Source organism: Vigna unguiculata, chromosome 11, assembly GCF_004118075.2.
Source record: "Vigna unguiculata cultivar IT97K-499-35 chromosome 11, ASM411807v1, whole genome shotgun sequence".
In the NCBI taxonomy this organism is placed as follows: Eukaryota; Viridiplantae; Streptophyta; class Magnoliopsida; order Fabales; family Fabaceae; genus Vigna; species Vigna unguiculata.
This window is the reverse complement of record NC_040289.1, coordinates 13,611,915-13,631,088: the sequence shown is the minus strand read 5'-3', so window position 1 is coordinate 13,631,088 and position 19,174 is coordinate 13,611,915.

The following is a 19,174-nucleotide window of genomic DNA, read 5'->3' as shown; positions in this document are numbered from 1 at the left end:
TTTTATTGATATGTCAATTTGGCTTAATCTACAAGATGATTAACATACACAGGTTAGGGCCAAAAAAGTTCGTAGAACTAGAAAACTCATTAAAAGAAATTCCACAAAACTAAAATGACAACAAAAATCCTATGGGACAAGTCCATGGATTCGTCTATTTGAGTTAGTCTTAGGTTAAGATAGACAAGGTTAGGTAGGATCCAAGTTAAGTAGGTCATTTAGGTCGAGTCCAAGTTAGGTTGTGTCTAAATGAGGCTGGTTATCGACTCCAGTTAGGTCCACAAAATGTTTAGTCAAGTCAAATTCACGTAGGATTAGTCAAGATGAGCACACTTCATGATGAGGCAAATTGGACACACCTCATATCAACTTGAGTATGACCCAGTCGAGTTTAATGAAGTCGAGTTACATTAAGTTGAACTCATGTCAAACCTAATAGAGTTTGGTCTACATCAAGTCAAACTAGAATCGAGCCTATATCGGATCAAATAAAGTTGATAAAATAAAGTTAAGTCCCCGTTAGGCCAAGTCAAGTCAGGTCACCTTGACTTAATTGATTGACATTTATAGAGTTGTTATCAGATAAGAAAAGCTAATTTCATTTTTTTAAGTTACAAAAATGTTAGAATTACAGATTATATTGTTCTATTGTGGGAGTGATAAGGTGGCCTAGTTGTTAGAAGGAAGAGAAGGGAGGGGAAGGTTGTGAGTTCGATAAATAAGGTGTCTTTGAAGGGGTTTAGAAGGGAGGGTGAGAGAGGTTGTGGGTTCAATTCCCCTGCTAACAAAAACTAACAACTAACAATTGCCAATCAAAAAAAAATTGTTGTAATGTGATTGGTTGTTTTATCTGAAGTGTTAAATGATTTGTGACATGTGAAAGCTATGAAATCTAAGTGTTTAAATTCTGCTTGTATAGAAATAGGCTCACTAATTTGGATCTTTTAATATTATGATTTCACAATGACTTTTAATATTGTCTATTTTGTGTTTGGATCTTTCAACTCTAGGGCACTTTGAAATTGTTGAACAATCAGAGAAATTTTTGCTTTTGTTCATTTTTATTTTTATATTGCCATATTTTTTTAGAGTTTTATATTTTTTATATAATTTAAATTGTCATTATTAACCAAAAAATATATTGAATTATAAAATTATAAATATAGGTAAATAATAAAATATTATTGAATTATGAAATTATAAACATAGTTGACAACACTAAACAATAAAATATTTTATTTAAAAATTATTTATAATAGTGATATTTATAAATATCGTAATATAATATAAATTGTGATATTTTTAAGTTTTAATTGTCCCTTTAAAACGGCACTATATACAATATATAAAGTGTCGTTTGTTGTTGTAATAGGAATTACGACGTTTTTGAAAAACGTCACACTTGTAAATAACAATGTTTGAAAATATTGTAATATACAAAAATAAACACCACAACTTATATGATCCCATTTTAATAATAGATTTTATCGATAGAAGTATCCATCAATAATAAAATTTAAGTATTAACCGATAAATTTTATCAATATATTCATTGTAAACAAATATTTTTATTGACAATTTAAATCTTAAAATTTGTCAATAAAATTTATTTGGTTGATACATTTTTTCCATCTATAAATCTTATTTATTAATGATTTTTTTTCTGTCGATAACATTTCGTCAATAACATAGTATTTTCTTACGGTTATATCTCCCTTCATGTTACAAAAACATTATTAATTGAAGAAATTTATGATATTGGACATAAAAAATTAAGCTGAGAATCGAATTCCCAAGATACATTTGGTGAAATAATATTCTATTTGGTATGTTTGAGATTTATCAGAAAATATATTATTTAGAAAAATAATTTAAAAATATTAATTTGTAATATAATTTGTTATTATAAGATAATAATAATAATAATAATAATAATATTAATCATATATAGTGTTTTAATGTTTAAAAAAATAATAATAACAAATTTAATTTCAAATTATATTAAATAAGGTCATATATTATTTTCAATTATTAAAATTTAAACCCAACATTTTAAATTAGTTTTTTAATATTTTTTATTTTTATTTCTCCTCCTTATTTAGAAAATATAAAAAGATTAAATAGAAGACTTTACGAGTTTTTGGAAGAGAAGGAGTAAAGAGAGAGGCATAGCACCTCAAGAGTTTGGAAGGCTTAAAAGCAAACTTAAAAATGGAGATATTTTATTTAAAATATATTTTTGAGCTTTTTTTATGTAAAATTATTTATTAAATTGTCATAATTAATTTCATTTAACATTTATTCTTCAATAGACAATAAGGCTAATCCATTTAATCTTTCTTGAGACATGGTTGACACTGAAATTGTTAACATTATTCTATAAGTTACATATACATTTGGAAAAGAATCTAATTTTTTATATAATTAAGAATATCATTTAGTTTATCATTTTTCAAACCTATAATTTCTCTTAAGATATTTAATTATGAAAAAAAAAATCAAATTCATCATTATCCAACAAATTATCATGTTTTAAAGATTATTCAAAGTTTAAACAGTTTTCTTGCAAAAATGTATAATCTAATGACTTTAATTTTTAACACTACATAAAAAACAAAATATATCTTCATATATTTTAAATTGTTCAAATCTACTCTAAAGTGTGGTAATTTCTTTATCTACAATATACAAAAAGTAATCAATTCTAAATGATTCTTGAAGAGATTTTATAATTCCACTCTCAATGTTTTCATCAAATGGTTTCTTTCCTACAACAACACAAATAGAAAGAAAAAACATACTAAAAAAAGATGAGGGTGAAAAATTGGTACACATGGACAATATGAGATTGAAGGAATGTAATCTACCAAGACTCTCAAAAAATGATTCTTATAAGAGGAGAAAGTAAGGAGGGGCAAGAGAAGTGACAAAGAGATAAAAAGATAAAAGAAGAAAATAGAATTATAAGAGAATAAGAATAGATAATCATTCTCTTCTTCGTAAACAAAATTATAATTTACTAAATAAATGTTTTAACTCAATAATTATTATTTTTAATACCAATAAAAATTAACATACACTAATAATAATTTAATTACACATTATTCTCAAACATAAACTTATAATTAATGTAATAGAGCTATATTAATAATAAAATATTCTCCTTAGGCCTTTTTTATCTTAAACATAATTTAATAAAGGTATATTAGTAAAAAAATATTTTTTTGAGGTTTTTTTTTCTTAAATTTAATTTTATAATTAATTAATTAATATGAAAATATTAGTTTATGGACCTTGAAGCACGAAATTGAAGAGGAGAAGGTCCATGGTTGCAGCGGAAATGGAGCTGGAATGGAGGAGTGGAGTCAAGCTTTGAAGGCCCTTGAAGCAATGGAGATGAAGTGGAGATGAAGTCTAGAATAGAGGTCCATTCTAGGGAAGGAGGCTAGAGGATTTTAGAGTAGAAACTAGTCTAGCAAGTGACTCTTGAGTAGAGCTGTCAAAATGAGTTGGAACCCGCGAGCCAACCCGACTCACCACGGGTTCGGGTCGGGTTGGGTTGAAAATTTTTTACAAATTTCAATATAGGTTGATTTTTTATCCGGCTCATCCGGGTTGAACCCTTGGTGAGCCGGGTTGGTGAGCCAACCCACAAATAAGAGGGTCACACAAGTGTTTTTTATTAAGTTGGACTTTATATTTGGGTCATATGTTAGGTTGTTTTTTTAGCCAACACATAAATAATTTGTATTTTTTAATTTTGGTTTGTATTTGGATTGTATTAAAGTTTATTTAAATTTGAATTAGAATTAGAATTTAGTTTTGACTGAAAAATAAATAAAAAAATTGTATTTTTTTTAATTAAGTGAATCCGTGAGCCAATCCGTTTAACCCGCCAACCTGTAGTGGGTTGGGTCGGGTTCAAATTTTTTTGGCTTGCTAAAAAGTGAGCTGGGTTGGGTTGGCTCACTAAATCATCAACTTGTGGTGGGTTGAGCCGAGTCGGGTTGGGTTACCCATTTTGACAGCTCTACTCTTATGGTAATAAAGGTGGAGTGATCTCAACAACTAGTATATTACCATTCAAAAGTAACCAAATACAAGAGTAGAATGGCCCCATTTATAGGAATCATGGTTGACCAAATGAAATGGGAAATGTAGCATGAAATGTAATGAAAATGTATCTTGGAGAAGAAGCTCAATTTGTGGTTGTGAGATGCAAAGGAGTTAGGGATCAAGAGTCTTGTGTCCACTGACACTCTCCATACCTTGCTCCATGTGAAATATGTGCACCAATCTATAGCTTCCTCCAAGCATTCTCGACCAAGCTTCAAATTGGGCTTGGATTATCCCAATTTTGAAGGCTAATTATAAAGTACTTTGGCATTTTATTCTACAAATCATGGCCTAACATTTGGCCCAAAAAATAAAATTTATTCTAATGCTCCAGTCATGTATTCTCTTGTTATTGGGCCTTTGATTGGGTTGGGCCTTAAGGTACACGTGGGCCATGTAAGGCTCGAGAAATTTAAATAATTTAATAAATACGGGTAGTAAAAGTTTTATGGCATTTAATGTTAATTGTTATGATGTGGAAAAGTGTTAGCTTAAATGGTTGAGAGTACTTAATTATGTGAAAAGACTTGGGTTCGAGTCCTATGTATGCTAATTGTATGATATTTTATTATGTGCATTATTTTAAGGTTATGATTGAATGGGAGTAGTGATAATGAAATCCTAAAATTATAGGAATTATCATGAAACATGATTGGTTGAATTGGTTGTGCACTTGCTTTGTGATTTAGTGGTTGTGAGTTCAAACCTTATTGAGAATGAAATTAACTCCTTTATTTTTTTGCTAAATATAATTGTGGCCTAAATGTGAAAGGGTAGGGAAACCCTAGTCACAATCGACAGGGTAAACTAAGGCAAATAGAGGGGCTTTATAGATTGGTTTTTGAGATTGAAAACTGAGAGTGTGGTAAGGAGCACGAAATTCTGAATGGAAGTGAGTTTGGAGTGAATCAAGGGAGCGTAATTGTGAGAGCACTAAGAGGAGCCAATTTTGGGTCAAGAAGAACTATCACTCTTCAACTGTTAAGCAGTGATTTCCAGGTTAGGGGAGTTGAGTTTTGTTAATGGTTACTTTTGTGAAAAATTGCATGATGTATAGTATGGAATGCATGATTAGATCCTATTTCTGTTGAATTTTCGTGCTCTATGCGATGTGATCAGAGTTTTATTGTTTTTGGATGTTGTTTGAGCAATTCCCTAAGTTTTGTATGAATATGATGAAGGATTTTGCAATGTATGATGGTTTATGGCTTAATCCCACGTTTTGGTGGTCCAATTGGGTTTATAACATGTCCTTGTAAATGGGTCATCGAAATAGGTTGCTTGGTAATGTCTGGATTGTGATTTGGCATTGTTTCTGTGTTATGCGTGCGTAAACAAGGAAAACCACTACTAATCTCGCTCAAGCGAGCCAGGCTTGCCTAGGCGAAATTAGCAGTGGCTCAACCCTGATTTTGCTCGAGCCTCTCGCTCAAGCGGAGAGCCCAATGTTTTGGGCGACAGAGCATCTCACTCAGGCAAGAGTTCCTCTCCTAAGCGAGAAATCGTGAGAGGTTTGCGTGTTTTGCTCGAATCGTCGCCCAGGCGATAGGCTTTGGTTTTGGGCGATGAGTAATCTCGCCTAAGCGAGAGGATCTTGCCTAAGCGAGAGGGTCTCGCCTAAGCGAACCTTCTCAATTTGTCACTGTGATGCACTCACTCAGGCGAGAGAGCCTAGCTTAAGCGAGTCAGACCTGATCGCTTGAGCCAAGACTTCTAGCCTAAGTGAGATTAGTGTAGTTTATGTGTGTTGTTGTACGCATTGATGCAGACTTGGATCGGGAGATGTTATGCCATGAGCGGGTAGGTTCATGGATGGTTGTGAACACGTGATGATATGAGCGGGGAGGTTCATATCCTGTTACTCTCGTGTGGGGATACGAGCAAGGTAGGTTCATATGTTCTGTGCTCACACTTGAGAGATGCTGCGTGCGGGGGAGGTACATAGTTGGTGGATCACGTGTGTTGGACTACGAGCGGACAGGTCCGTAGAGTAGGACTACGAGCGGGGAGGTTCGTAGAAGCAGGACCACGAGCGGGAAGGTTCGTGTGAGCATTATAAATCCTGAGTCCAAGGCTAACTATGTTATGTGAATTGAAGGTTGAAAATCCTTGGGGAATTAGGAACTTGGCCAAGAACTAACTAGAATGAATCAATTGGGCGTATTGATTTTATTCTGTTAAGTTATATGTTAATTTTTTTATTATAAGCTGACCCTTTCTGTTGGTGCTTGGCGATGATTGTGTAATTCTTTACATGGGAGTAGTTGATGCTACAGGTGATGATGCTGATGCTTGAGACGGAGAGAGGGGCTAGCTTGGAATTTGAGCTAGGATTTATTTATATTACTACTCTTTTATTTGATTTTGGAAAATTGTAATAAATTTAATACCGGTATTAAATAGTTTTGGCACATGGAATAATGATTTAAATTTTCCCGTGTTTGGGAATAATAAAATTTCATCGTATTGTTTTCAATCATTATTTATCTATTTACTTAAGTAAATTCCAGTAGGGATGTTACAGGCCATGGATTGGGCCTTGGGGTGGATTCATCATCCTCTTCCTCTTGAAGAGGATTTGTCCTCAAATCAAGAGGGTTCTTCAAGGCCCACAACAACAAAAGCTTGGTTCCACCAGGATAAAAAATATATCTGCAATAGTCATAAACATTATTTCAGTAAAATCATAAAGACCATGCAATAGATATGGAGGCGAAATGTGTGAAGATGGGCTTTTAAGTTTGGAAAATGTGATATTCAGCCCACTTCACAAAAATTTTGATTGTCATTTTGACTTAATTGAAACCAAAAAGTTAACTCTAAGTCAAAGGTTGTTTTTGGAAAATCTTTTGAGGGGTTTAAAATAATAAGTGAAGGATTTGGCCTTGGGGTGGATTCCTCATTAGTAGTAAAATATTTTTTAAGATCTTATTTTATTGGAGGTCTAAAGCGAGTGACTTTACTGGCTTTACCTTTGAGTTGGCCCTAAATAGAGGAAGAAAATGAAGTGGTGATGTTAGCAAGGCCTTTAGTGGTGGTCGATGTCATCGCTGTCGTCCCTGGTTTGGCAAAGAAGAAGCAACAACGAGTGGAAGGGTTGGTACTGTTATGACCATGCATGATGAAGATGTAGAAGGGAAAAAAAGAAAAAAAGAAATATAAAAGAAAAGAAAAAATATAAACCATAATTGTTTTAAGTTACATGTGGCATCCATGTGTCAGACTCATGTGGACATTCTAATTGAGTCATATTTTCTGTTACACACAATGGTGAACCTACATATAACTGATCGTGGATAAACATCTCTCCTTAATTGTTTAAAATTATTATCAAATATCTTGAAACAAATATTTTGCCCCGTAATCTTCTAATTTGGTCCCTCTTAATTTCTAATTACAAAATTCAATTACAAGAATCATTTATTTCCTAATTGTTTCCACTGATGTAGAGGTCTTAGGTCCCCCACTGGTCACACAACACATAAAAAATTAGCATGGTTTGAAGCGGAGGATGAATTTCACACATTTTGAAAGTTTAGGGATGAACTTTATATGAATTTTGAGAAAGAGACGAATTCTAATTTTACAATACGTAAATCTATGAACTAAAAACATATTTAACCCTGTTCTCTGTTATTAGAACTTAAATCCAACATTTTATATTACTTTTTTATTATTTTTTATTTTTTATTTTCCCTCTTTGTCGCAACTACAATCGCGACGAGACGACGAACCAAAAAAGGAAACGAGTTTGAAAAGAGAATTGGAGTCACCACCATAGTTGTTTCTGGAAAACTATGGAAAACCATGAAAATAAGACAAGTCTACGAAAAAACCAAATTTTTGGGTTTGGGAGTCGGTTACGCATAGCGAAGGTGTTAGCACCCTACAGCGCCCGCCCAAGGGCGGTACCCTTAATTAAACATGCAAAGTTGATGCAGTTTTCAAACATTAATTTTCCCTAAAAAAAGAGACAAATAATACTAAAAAGAAACAATTTTTTTTTATTATTTTTGGGCCCGACAAGGATTGATCTTGGTCCTATGTATTCTCATTAAAAATGAGAAATCAGAGTTACATAGTTCTTTAGAAAAACGATTTGGAAAACTATTTGAAAAGTGATTTAATTTTTTTGGAAGTGAACCTGACATAGACTGACCTTGCTCCTACGTATCTCACAGGGAAGAATCAAGGATCACGTAGTTCTTAAAAAACGACCTTTTTCGTTTGGAAATATTAATATTTTTACATTTTGAAAATTTTGTATATTTTGGTGTTTTTTGAATTACATGAAAATATGTGTCATACAACGCGAGCGGTCAGACAGACACTAAAAGAGAAAGAAATCTATTTTTGGTATTTTTGAAAATGAGTGTCACGCGGTCCGGACGACCAGACATACACAATAAAGCAAAAAAGAACATTTTTCGTAGATTTTTTTCTATTTTTTTTGTAATTTTTTATAATTTAAAACATTTTTATTTTCTCTTTTTTAGGAAAAGAAAAAAAAATTAATAACAAAAAAAGATAAAAGTAAAAAAAAAAAACAATAGTAGGGTGCATGAGTAATGTGGGAGGTGCAACGAGTAATGCATAAACACAGGCCCAAAAATGAGAAACAAAGACATAGGGGTGCGAGTTATCAGATATGGGAGGTGCATGCAGCAAGCAAGCAGGGTGCGTGAAGTAAATGTGAGGGTGCATGAAGTAAACATGAAACAAGTGAGGCAAGGGTGCGAGGTTAGTAAATATCAGAGGGTACTCGCAGCATAAAATTAAAACAGGGGTGCGAGATAAAGGAAATGGGGGTGCACAGAGTAAAATGTGAAACAAGTGTGGCTAGGGTGCGAGGTTAGCAATTATGGAGGTGTATGAAGTCAAAACAGGGGTGCAGAGATCAAGAAAAAAGGGGTATGCAGAGATAAAATGTGGGGATGTGTAGAGATTAAAGACGGGGTGCACAGAGATAAAAAAAAGGGGTGTGCAGAGATTAAAGATGGGGTGCGCGAAGGAGGCAAACCCAATACACAGAAGGGTGAGAATATTAAAAGTGGTGGTGCAGGAAGTTAACGAGACCATATTTAAACCCAACCCAAAACAACTCTCATAATATGAAAACCCTAAAGAGGGTTTCTTCCTCTTCTACGTGAGCGGCACCAACCCTCACTCACTCATGGCTGGCCACCGTCGAAGCCGTAGTGTTCCCATTGTCGTTTCTTATTCGTTCTATCGCAAGACCTTCTATCTCGTCATCGTCCACCAAAACACCACCTCCGTCATTGCTTCATCGTGCCATCCCGCGACTAGCTTGCTGGTGATGTTGGAGAAGTCGACGAGAACCCAGGGATGCTCGTCCTTCATGCTCCTTCATCTCAGGTGCGATATCGAATGGCTTTCGCACGAGCACCACCTCGCTCACGACTGCGCGACCCTGTCCCTTGGAGACCATCGTCATTTATCCTATTCGAGCTCCGAACCACTAGCGGCATTGCCGGTGGTGATTTTCCTTTCTTCCCTACTTTTATTGGATTGTGCAATTTTGTGCTGGTGGGACTTGTTATTGTTTCGTTGTAATTTTACTGGTGCAAGAATGTGTTGCGAGTTGAGGGGAGATAAGTTAATGGTGAAGAGGTTCTGGAAACGACCACTATTTTTACTGTTCTGGGCGTGTGGGTTCTGGTTTTGGGTTTTTGTTCTCTCTAGTTTTTTGTGTAGGTGAAGATGAAGGTCGAATATGAAGAAGGAGCTGAATGGGTGATGATGAGTGGAGTGAAATGTGAACTAAGCATGTGTGTTTCTGCTTTTATGTAACATAATGATGGAAAGGAGAAGAAAATGAGTGAAGGCCGGAAGAAGGGGATAAAATTTGCATTGAATGTGGCAGGAAAGGAGATGATGATTATGGCGGTGAGAGGAAAGGAGAAGAAATACACACGTGAATGGTTGAGAATGAGGTTGATGAGTAAATTGGTTTCCAACACTCATTCGGGCAATAGTAACACCCAAACAATAGCAAAACCGAAACAAAAACATGTCTTAACAATGGAAGATAAAATATAAAAAAAAAATTCGTGCTCTATTCTTTATTGTTTTTACACATGTGCTGTAAGACCCGAGAAATTTAAATAATTAAATAAGTAATTATTTAATAAATGCGGGTAGAAGAAGTCTTTATGGCATTTAATGTTAATTGTTGTGATGTGGAAAAGTATTAGCTTAAGTGGTTGAGAGTACTTTGATTGTGTGAAAGGACTTGGGTTCAAGTCCTATGTATGTCATTTATTTGTTATTTGATTTAGTATTAATTTTAATAATATGCATGATTATGTTGGGTGATAACATAATTATAGAATTAGAGGAATTAACACAAACATGTCTTGGTTGAATTAGTTGTGCCTTTACTTTGGAATTGCAGGGGTGTGTGTTCAAATCTTGTTCAGAATGAAATTAATCTCTTTTTTTTGCTAATATAATTGTGGTCTGAATGTGAAAGGGTTGGGAAAATCCTAGGGCCTTGGGCAACCGAGTTGAGAAAAACAGCCCATATGGTTTATTGTTAAATCTCGAAGTTTATGGTAAATTTGGGGTCTAAATCACATTGATAATGCTTGTACTCTGTGGTGAAGTGCTTGGAATGATTTGAAGCAGTTTTAGGCATGAAATTTTGGGTCTCTGTGCACATAACAATGAAAAGGTCTGATATTTTCGCTCAAGCGAGCAATGCTCGCCTAGGCGAGAATATCAGGAATGTGAGACCAGTTGTGCACGAGCATTTCGCCCAGGCGAGCATATCTCGCCTAAGCGAGTACTCGTAAGCGTTGTGTGATTCTGCTTGAGCCCCTCGCTCAGGAAGAGAGTCTTACTTTGGGCAGCAAAGCATCTTGCTCAGACGAGGTGTACTCGCTTAAGCGAGAAGTCGTGCAGGGTCTGGTGGTTTTGTTTATCTCGCCGCCTAGGCGAGAGTTTTGGTGTTAGGCGAAGGGCGAGCTCGCCCAAGCGAGAAGGGCTCGCCCAAGCGAGACCTCACATTTAGTCCCTATAGCACTCTCGCTCAAGGGAGGAAATTTAGCTTAAGTGAGACAGGCCTGGTCGCTCAAGCTAAGACTTCTAGCCTAAGCGAGTTTAGTGCAGTTTGTGTGTGTAGTACGCATTGATGAGAACGTGGATCAGGAGATGTTGTGCCATGAGCAGGTCGGTTCATGGAGGTGGTTAATATGTGATGGTATGAGCAGGGAGGTTCATACATATTTACTCTCCTGTGGGGATACGAGCGAGGTACGTTCGTATGTTCCGTGCTCACAGTTGAGAGATGTTGCGTGCGGGGAGGTACGTAGTTGGTGGATCACATGTGTTGGACTACGGGCGGGCAGGTCCGTAGAGTAGGACTACGAACGGGGATGTTCGTAGAGGCAGGACCACGAGTGGGCAGGTTCGTGTGAGCATCATAAATCCTGAGTCCATGGCTAACTTTGTTGTTGAATTGGAGGTGGAAAAGCCTTGAGGTTATTGAGGATTTGACCATGGTCTAGCTTTGATGATATAACTGGTGTTTTACATTATTTAATTGATATGTTTCTTATATTCTTTTGAGCTCACCCTTTTTGTCTTGTGATTGGCGATGATCGTGTAATTCGTTACACGGGAGCAGGTGATGCTGAGGGTGCTCAGGCGACGGAGTGAGGGCTAGTCGGGATTAGAGCTAGGGATATTACTATTATGCTTTCATTAAGTTTTGAAATTTTGGGAATTGTAACGACATTATGATTTACTTTCACATAAATTTTGGTGCGTGTTTTTACATTTTAAACTTTCTGCTTTGGGAATAATAAAATTACAACTTTTGAATTTCACTATATATATTTGTTTATTTTAATTAAGTAATATTCCTTAGGGATGTTACAGATGCTATGGGAATAAACAAAATAAATAACAGATGTAACTATGCTCACCTCAAAGCATCTCCAATTCATACATTCATGAACATCAATATCAAGTCACGGTAACATAAGCTAAGAAGGAGTTAAGAACACTTACCGTGAAAATAAAACTTAATGCATTAACAGCTTTGCTTTCGTTTTCAATTTTGACTCATTCTCTCCCTCTCTGATTTCTAGTGCCTTCTCCCCTCTGTAGTAAAAAAAAATCAATCCCCCTTTCATGAATCTTCCATGTTTTTATTATGTCATTCTCTCCTTTATTTTGTTCACTTTTCTCTGCACCTTCCAATCTCGAGATGTGGGATAAGGCTGAGAGTAGATGTTGCTTCCTGCTCCTTTAGCCATCATGACCATGGCCAACTAGCTATTACAGGTCATTCCCAATACAGAAATCATGATAGCATAACAGGCATGGGTCTGATAACAGAGACCTTACGTTACCTCTAGCTTTCTTTCTCTTTTTTCTTTTCTTTTATTTTGTTATTTTTTTTCTTTTTTTTTATTAAACTAGAATGAGAGTCGTAAAACAAAATGGACCTATAATAACAGAAAGAAAAATAATGTAATAGTAAAATAATAGTAATAATAAAAATAAAAAGCACAAATAAATAAATAAAAAAAACAAAAAACAGAATTAAATTAAAATAAAATAAAATAAAATAAATAAGTAATAATAATAATAATAAATAAATAAATAAAATAAAATAAAATAAAATAAAATAAAATAAACATAGATATTCATTCTTTCTTAAACTAAAACATATATTTATTATTATTTTTTTTACCTTTTTACTTTATTAGTTATTTATTTATTTTTTTCAATTGAACTTTAATTAATTTTTTCTATTATTATTTTTATTATTGTTACCCGGATGAGATTAGGTGTTGACATCTCTATTATAGAAAAAAAAAGATAAAAAAAATTAAAACACCCTTTTATTATAAATAGATCCATTTGAGAAAATAATCACTCCATTTAAGATTTTTTTTTAATACCTTTTTAGGGAAAAAATTATCCTTTGATGATGCTGAATCTCTAACAATCCCATCAAGAATAGAATGCTTTGATGTCAAGACTACAAGTTACAATGACAAATAGTTCGATAATAGTTTGAAAGCATCTAATAAAGGTTCAAAAACAATTCGTATGAAAAGTTAGGAAAGCAATTCCTTCATTTTTGTTCTCTGACTTCGAAGTCATGGTCTTCCTAGTTAGCAACTTTATCCTCTAATACCTAATTCACTAGAGATTCACATCATAAGTAAGATTATCTCTAACTATTACTTTTATCTAGTTGCATGATATGTGAAGGGTTCAGAGTATAGTCCAAGTTGAAACATGAAAAATAAGGTGTAAGTTTGAAACATGTGGTAAGGATGTTTGATAAGTAACAGTTTGTAACGTTCCATTTAATTATTAATCGAAATTAAAAGAAATGTCACACGCGAATAAATCAATAGCGCAGTCCTGGGGTCTTATACACAACCCCTACAATTCTAGGCACACCACGATGCCAAGGGAACAAGATAAAAGTCTGACAAGAGGAATAGAGTATTAAAGAGTCAAACAATACATGGGCCCTAGCCCTAACAAAGCCCAAGAAACGTGAAGTCCAGTCCAAAAGACTATGCAGCGGGGTCGCCATTTCCTTGCTGACCGCGGGAACCTCGCCCATCTGCTCCCATCAATCAAATTGATGATCATCGCAAGAAAGAAGAACCACATACAAGACAACCATACGACAAACAGGGTAAACTAGAGCCAACAATATTTCATCATACAGTCAAAATACTTTCACCATTCAATATCCATACAACAACCAAGCATGTTATGACTTTTCAATCAATACACTACGACTTGACTCGACTCATTTGGATAGGTATAACTTGGTCGGATTCAGCGGATGCCCGCACTTGTGGTGGATACCTCTTCTCACCCCCGAGCTATGTGTTACAGGTGTTACGATGGATCAATTTTCCCTCACCACAAGGTTAGCCCTTAATGAATTTCAGGCCTCCTGCTACTCTCACCACAGGAGTCAGTCCGCTCTAGGTGAGACTAACTGGCTCCTTAGAGTGTCAGGATGCAACCTTACCTTGAATCCTTACCTAGTTATACAGATGGGACACCACCATGAACACCCACTAACAGGGGTCATGGAATTACGTCCCGACCACTGAAGCACGACCATGGAATCTCACCTAGAGGTTCCAAGGAATTATGCACTGACTACTACTAAACATGAACAAGCAACCAATTAATAATCACTGCGCATACATACAGATATTTCAACTCTCGCAACCAACCTTCCCTTTTTCATAGTTCCAGATCACGCCAATATGAGCACCTCATGCTCCACCCATGAATTAGAATCCAAATACATCTCATAATCATGCCACTTCCGCAACCAACCATTTCATGCTCATTTCATCCCAAGGGTCTATTCAAGAATGTTATTCATGGTTCATACACACTGTCACACATTCATATTACACCCCACATGCTATCATACCATAGCCCTATCCATTACATGCAGAACATAACAAAGCAATGAAGTAACCATCCAACCAGCACGTACCCTCGCCCAAGCTCATCGCTCAGGCCAAGGGGTCTCGCTCAGGTGAGAAGGAATCTTACTCAGGCGAGCTCCCCTTCGCCTAGGCAAGAGCTCGATAAACCTGGTAGGAACACACGCATCAGCTCGCTTAGGCGAGCTCATCTCGCCTAAGCGAGGCAATCTCTCGCTCAAAACCCAGACCATCCGCCTGGGCGACGGCTCGCGCAAAAGAGAGTGGGCGAGTCTCTGCCAGCCTCGCTTAGGCGAGTCTGACTCGCCTAGGCGAGATTATCAGCTCCCGCCCCTGATCTCACCTGCAACAAGCACGTTTTTGCATCCAAACACCCACACAAGGTACCCCACACGTTCACAACAACGTACAATCCATACAACAGTAAACATACTCAAACACAGGCCAAGCATGACATAAAAACTCAAAACCCTAGCTCCCCTTACCTTGAAAAAAGGGCTAACAGCTGGGTGCTTGGGCACGAACAGAGATTACAGCAGCTCCTAGAGTAGTTTAGCGAGGTGGGACGGAACTGGCTCGAACAAGCGCGGCGGAGACCAAAGACTGAACCCTAGCGGAGATGATTGCGACAGCTCAAAGGTGGTAGGAGATCTGTTTCAGCAAAGTGAGGGGAAAGGGTGGTTAGGACAGACTTAGGGTCTGTCTTCCCCTTTTGGGCCAGCCCTAAGGCCCAAAGGTTTAGGGCAACTTTTAAGATAAAAAAAAAGGGCAGATAAAAGAAGTGGGCCTTACATGGTCGACCCTTTTTAAAATTTGGTAAGGAATAATAAATATGGGAGTAAGTTTTTGAGATTTTAGAGCTCTACCAACTATTATCATTGGAGCTACTTTCATGAATATGTGCTCTCTTTCTTGAAAATCAAGAGGTTTTCTCCTTCTTTTTATAAGTTGATGTTCCACTCGTTTCATCTCATATCATCATAAGTTCTTCAAATTTTGATACATTTTGGTTTAACTAAAATGGAAACTAAGTCTACTCTTGTGTGCTTCTTCTAATATTATCTCATTCAACTCATTTGTTACAATATGCATACGCTCTTTTTGATGAGAGATCAACATATTCAAGTATAAACTTTCTTCTATCCTCACCACTTGCGAAATTATTTTTTAGGAACTTATTCCTCTCCTTATAAATCTCTTCATCTTCATGTTTGGGGATCCTATTTGAAGTCTTTTGAAGTCATTTTTCATTATAATACCTATAAATACAAATTAAGAAAAAAATTATATTATAAAAATTAGGGTTAAATATGTTTTTGGTCCCTCAAGTTTAAGCGAAATTTGGAATTAGTCCCTCATCAAAATTTTCGACCAATTTAGTCCTTCATTTTTAAAAATGTGTGAATTTAGTCCTTTTAACAAAATTTTGTTAAGTTTATCTGACGTTTGAAGCGCATTTCATGATAGTATTTGAGTTATTTACATTGTTTGATACATTTTTGCTTCAATTTTAACTCAAATATTATCATAAAATGTGCTTAAAATGTCAAATAAACTTAATAAAAGTTGGTAAGAAGGACTAAATCCCCGCATTTCTAAAGATGAAGGACTAAATTGGTACAAAGTTTTGAAGAGGGACTAATTTCAAAATTCACTGAAACTTGAGGGACCAAAAACATATTTAACCTTAAAAATTATTAACTTTCTAATTATTTAGAAATAAATTATTAAAAACAAATTAGTATTGATAATATACATTTACATAAGATTTAGACAATGAGTCATGCAATGGAGAAGGGTGAAACTTTTAGTCCACCTTGTTATTAGTATACTTTAAACAAGATCAAAAAATGTTGATGTATATCATTTTCTTCCTTTTCTTCTTGCATGTATATAATTGTCTTCACTTTTTCATCATAGTATCACACACTATAACTATTTGAATGACAGACACTAAGCTCGATCAAAGTCAAAATATTGTAATTTTGTCCCACCGTATATTATTAAAAAAAATCTTTAATAGATTAGGATTTACGCACATCATCCTCTCTATAAGAATTCCATTCTTCACTAAAAACCTTAGATCTAAAAACTTAAATATTTTCATCATCATTATAGTACATACAAAGTGTGTATATGCAAAAAGTAACTTAAAACATGATAAACAATTGAAAATGACCAATCTCATTGAGTAGTTCATGATAAAAGAAACATCATCAATAATTTTTGTAATCAAACTACCTTCATCATGAACAAGATCATTTCCTTCAATATTCACTATAAGAAAATCAACAAATAATAACCAAGTAGAGACTAAAAATAATTAGTTACTATATTGACCAATTAAAAGCTAAAAATTATTGATATCTAAAATAATCTCTATTATTGATAAAAATTTATAATTGGTTGTGAATTAGAGTCTAAATCGCTCTTTAACATTAGCTACCAAGATTTTATCTACTTACTATTATTAGATTATAAATTAGTGATATCGCTGTCGTTAGGCGATCAAATTACCACTACTTTAGCAACTTCAGTATTGCCAGTTTGTAGTGAAGAAAATAGTTAGGGTTAAGATAACCCTGAGTCGTCTCACAACGAATACGGAATTGATTTCAAATATTTGATTCTCAAAAATGCAATTTAAAACTAGCAACTATAAAAATAGGGGGGTTTTGATATGCAAAGAAAATGACACGGAAGATTGTAAACACAGTAATAGTAAATAGGTTAATTCCACTGCTTTTTCTAAATAAGATTCTTCATTGGTTATCTAGAGATTATTGTTAAATTAATTATTGTTGTTGATTTACAAATAAATCAATGTAAAGACTCAATTCATTTGTTGGCATCCTCACTTTTAATCAAAGTACAGTCTCAATTAAAAGTGAGAATTGTTTAGATTGTCCATAGTAAATTTAATCAAAGTACAGTCTCAATTAATTTTACTATGCCTAATCATGTCTATTCCTTTGTTTCTTTACCAAATAGAAAACTTAATTAATCAAAGTAAAGTCTTGACTAATTTTAGTTAAAGTAATTACCTCTAATCAAATTAAAGTCTCAATTATTGGCAAAAACTTATTTAATCAAATGAAAGTTTCTAAACAAAATCAAAATAAAGTCTCAATTTAATTTAAAAACCTTTTAACTCATATGATTAGCATGCATGTAGATTCAAAATCATTATTTTCTATTCGATTAAGAAGCAAAGGACATAGATAAACAAAAACCACAACAATAATCAAAATAACAAAACATATAAATTCATCTAACCTCAGAATCCATTTAAGAAATTACAGTGGAATCAACCCTAAAAGCTTAGCCCTCCATGGCTTTGATGGAATACATGATGATATGATGAAGGAAAGAAAATAAAAGAAGAGAATGAGAGATGTGGTGGAGACGGTATCTGCCAAAACCAGAGAGTTCTAAGTGTCTAAGCTGTCAGCTGTAAAAATTGTAAGTCGCTGTTTCTGCTCCCTTAAGTCTCTTTATATAGGCTTCAACTGGACTTTGGGCTTTATCTGTCAGTTGCTAAATTCTTTCATTTTTTATTTAATTAATTAGCAACTCAATTTCTGTCCAATTTCTAATTCTGCCCCTCTTATTTAAGCATTTTTACAAAATTGACCAGAATTTGACCATAGTTTGACCAGTTTGACCAGAGTTTGACCAGTTGACTGCCTATCAGATGCTGACACGTGTCAGTGCAGATTCTCTCTCCAGAAATTAGGGTTTGCTGCTCCTTCCTCCCTTGGCTGCGCAGGTGCAATGACGGCGGCTGCTGCCGTTTTCCGGCGTGGTGGCGCGACACGGTGGTGCTGCTGCAGTGGTGGCTGACGCGCTCGCGGGAAGAAGAACTCGCGATGGTGGTGTTCGGAAACGTTGCTGGTCACAGTGGGTGCTGCTGCGAGCAGTGGCTACCATGGCTGCTTGTTCGAGATGCAGGTTTTCGTTGACGATGACGCGATTTCAAGAGATGCGCGAGGTGCAGAGAACGTGAAGATCTCGCGGTGGCCGTGAATCTGAAGGTGGACTCGAGGTTTCAGATCTTCTCTTCTCCAGCGTGGTATGCAATGGCGGCAGCGGGACTCACGGTGGTTGCAGCTTCTCTTCTCCTCTGGTGGTGCGTGGTTGCTGGTTGGTTCGTCGTGGCTGAAAACGGCGGCGCGAAGGCGAGAAGATGGTGGTGGCGCGCGGAGGTTGCAGCTTCTCTTCTCCTCTGGTGGTGCGTGGTTGCTGTTCTGGTTGTTGCTGCCGCTGGTTTTGCTCCTGCGTTTTTCGGCGTGAAGGTGGTGACGGAACAGTGGCGGCACTACTGCAGCAGCGTGGTGCTGCAGAACAGGTGGTGAACTGCGCGGCGAGTTGACGGTGGAAGGGGATGCCATGGCTGAGGCGCGAGGAATAACTCACGGTCTGCTGAAAATTGGTGGTGGCCGGCGAGGTTGGCGGCGGCGGCTGCCGTGGAGGATGGAAGGGAAACTAGGGTTAGGGTTTCATGTGTGAGATGGAGGAGATGATGATGTGGCAGAATTTGAGTGGTCAATTTGGTGAGTGGAGGATTATGACACGTGGCGGCTTATGGTTGG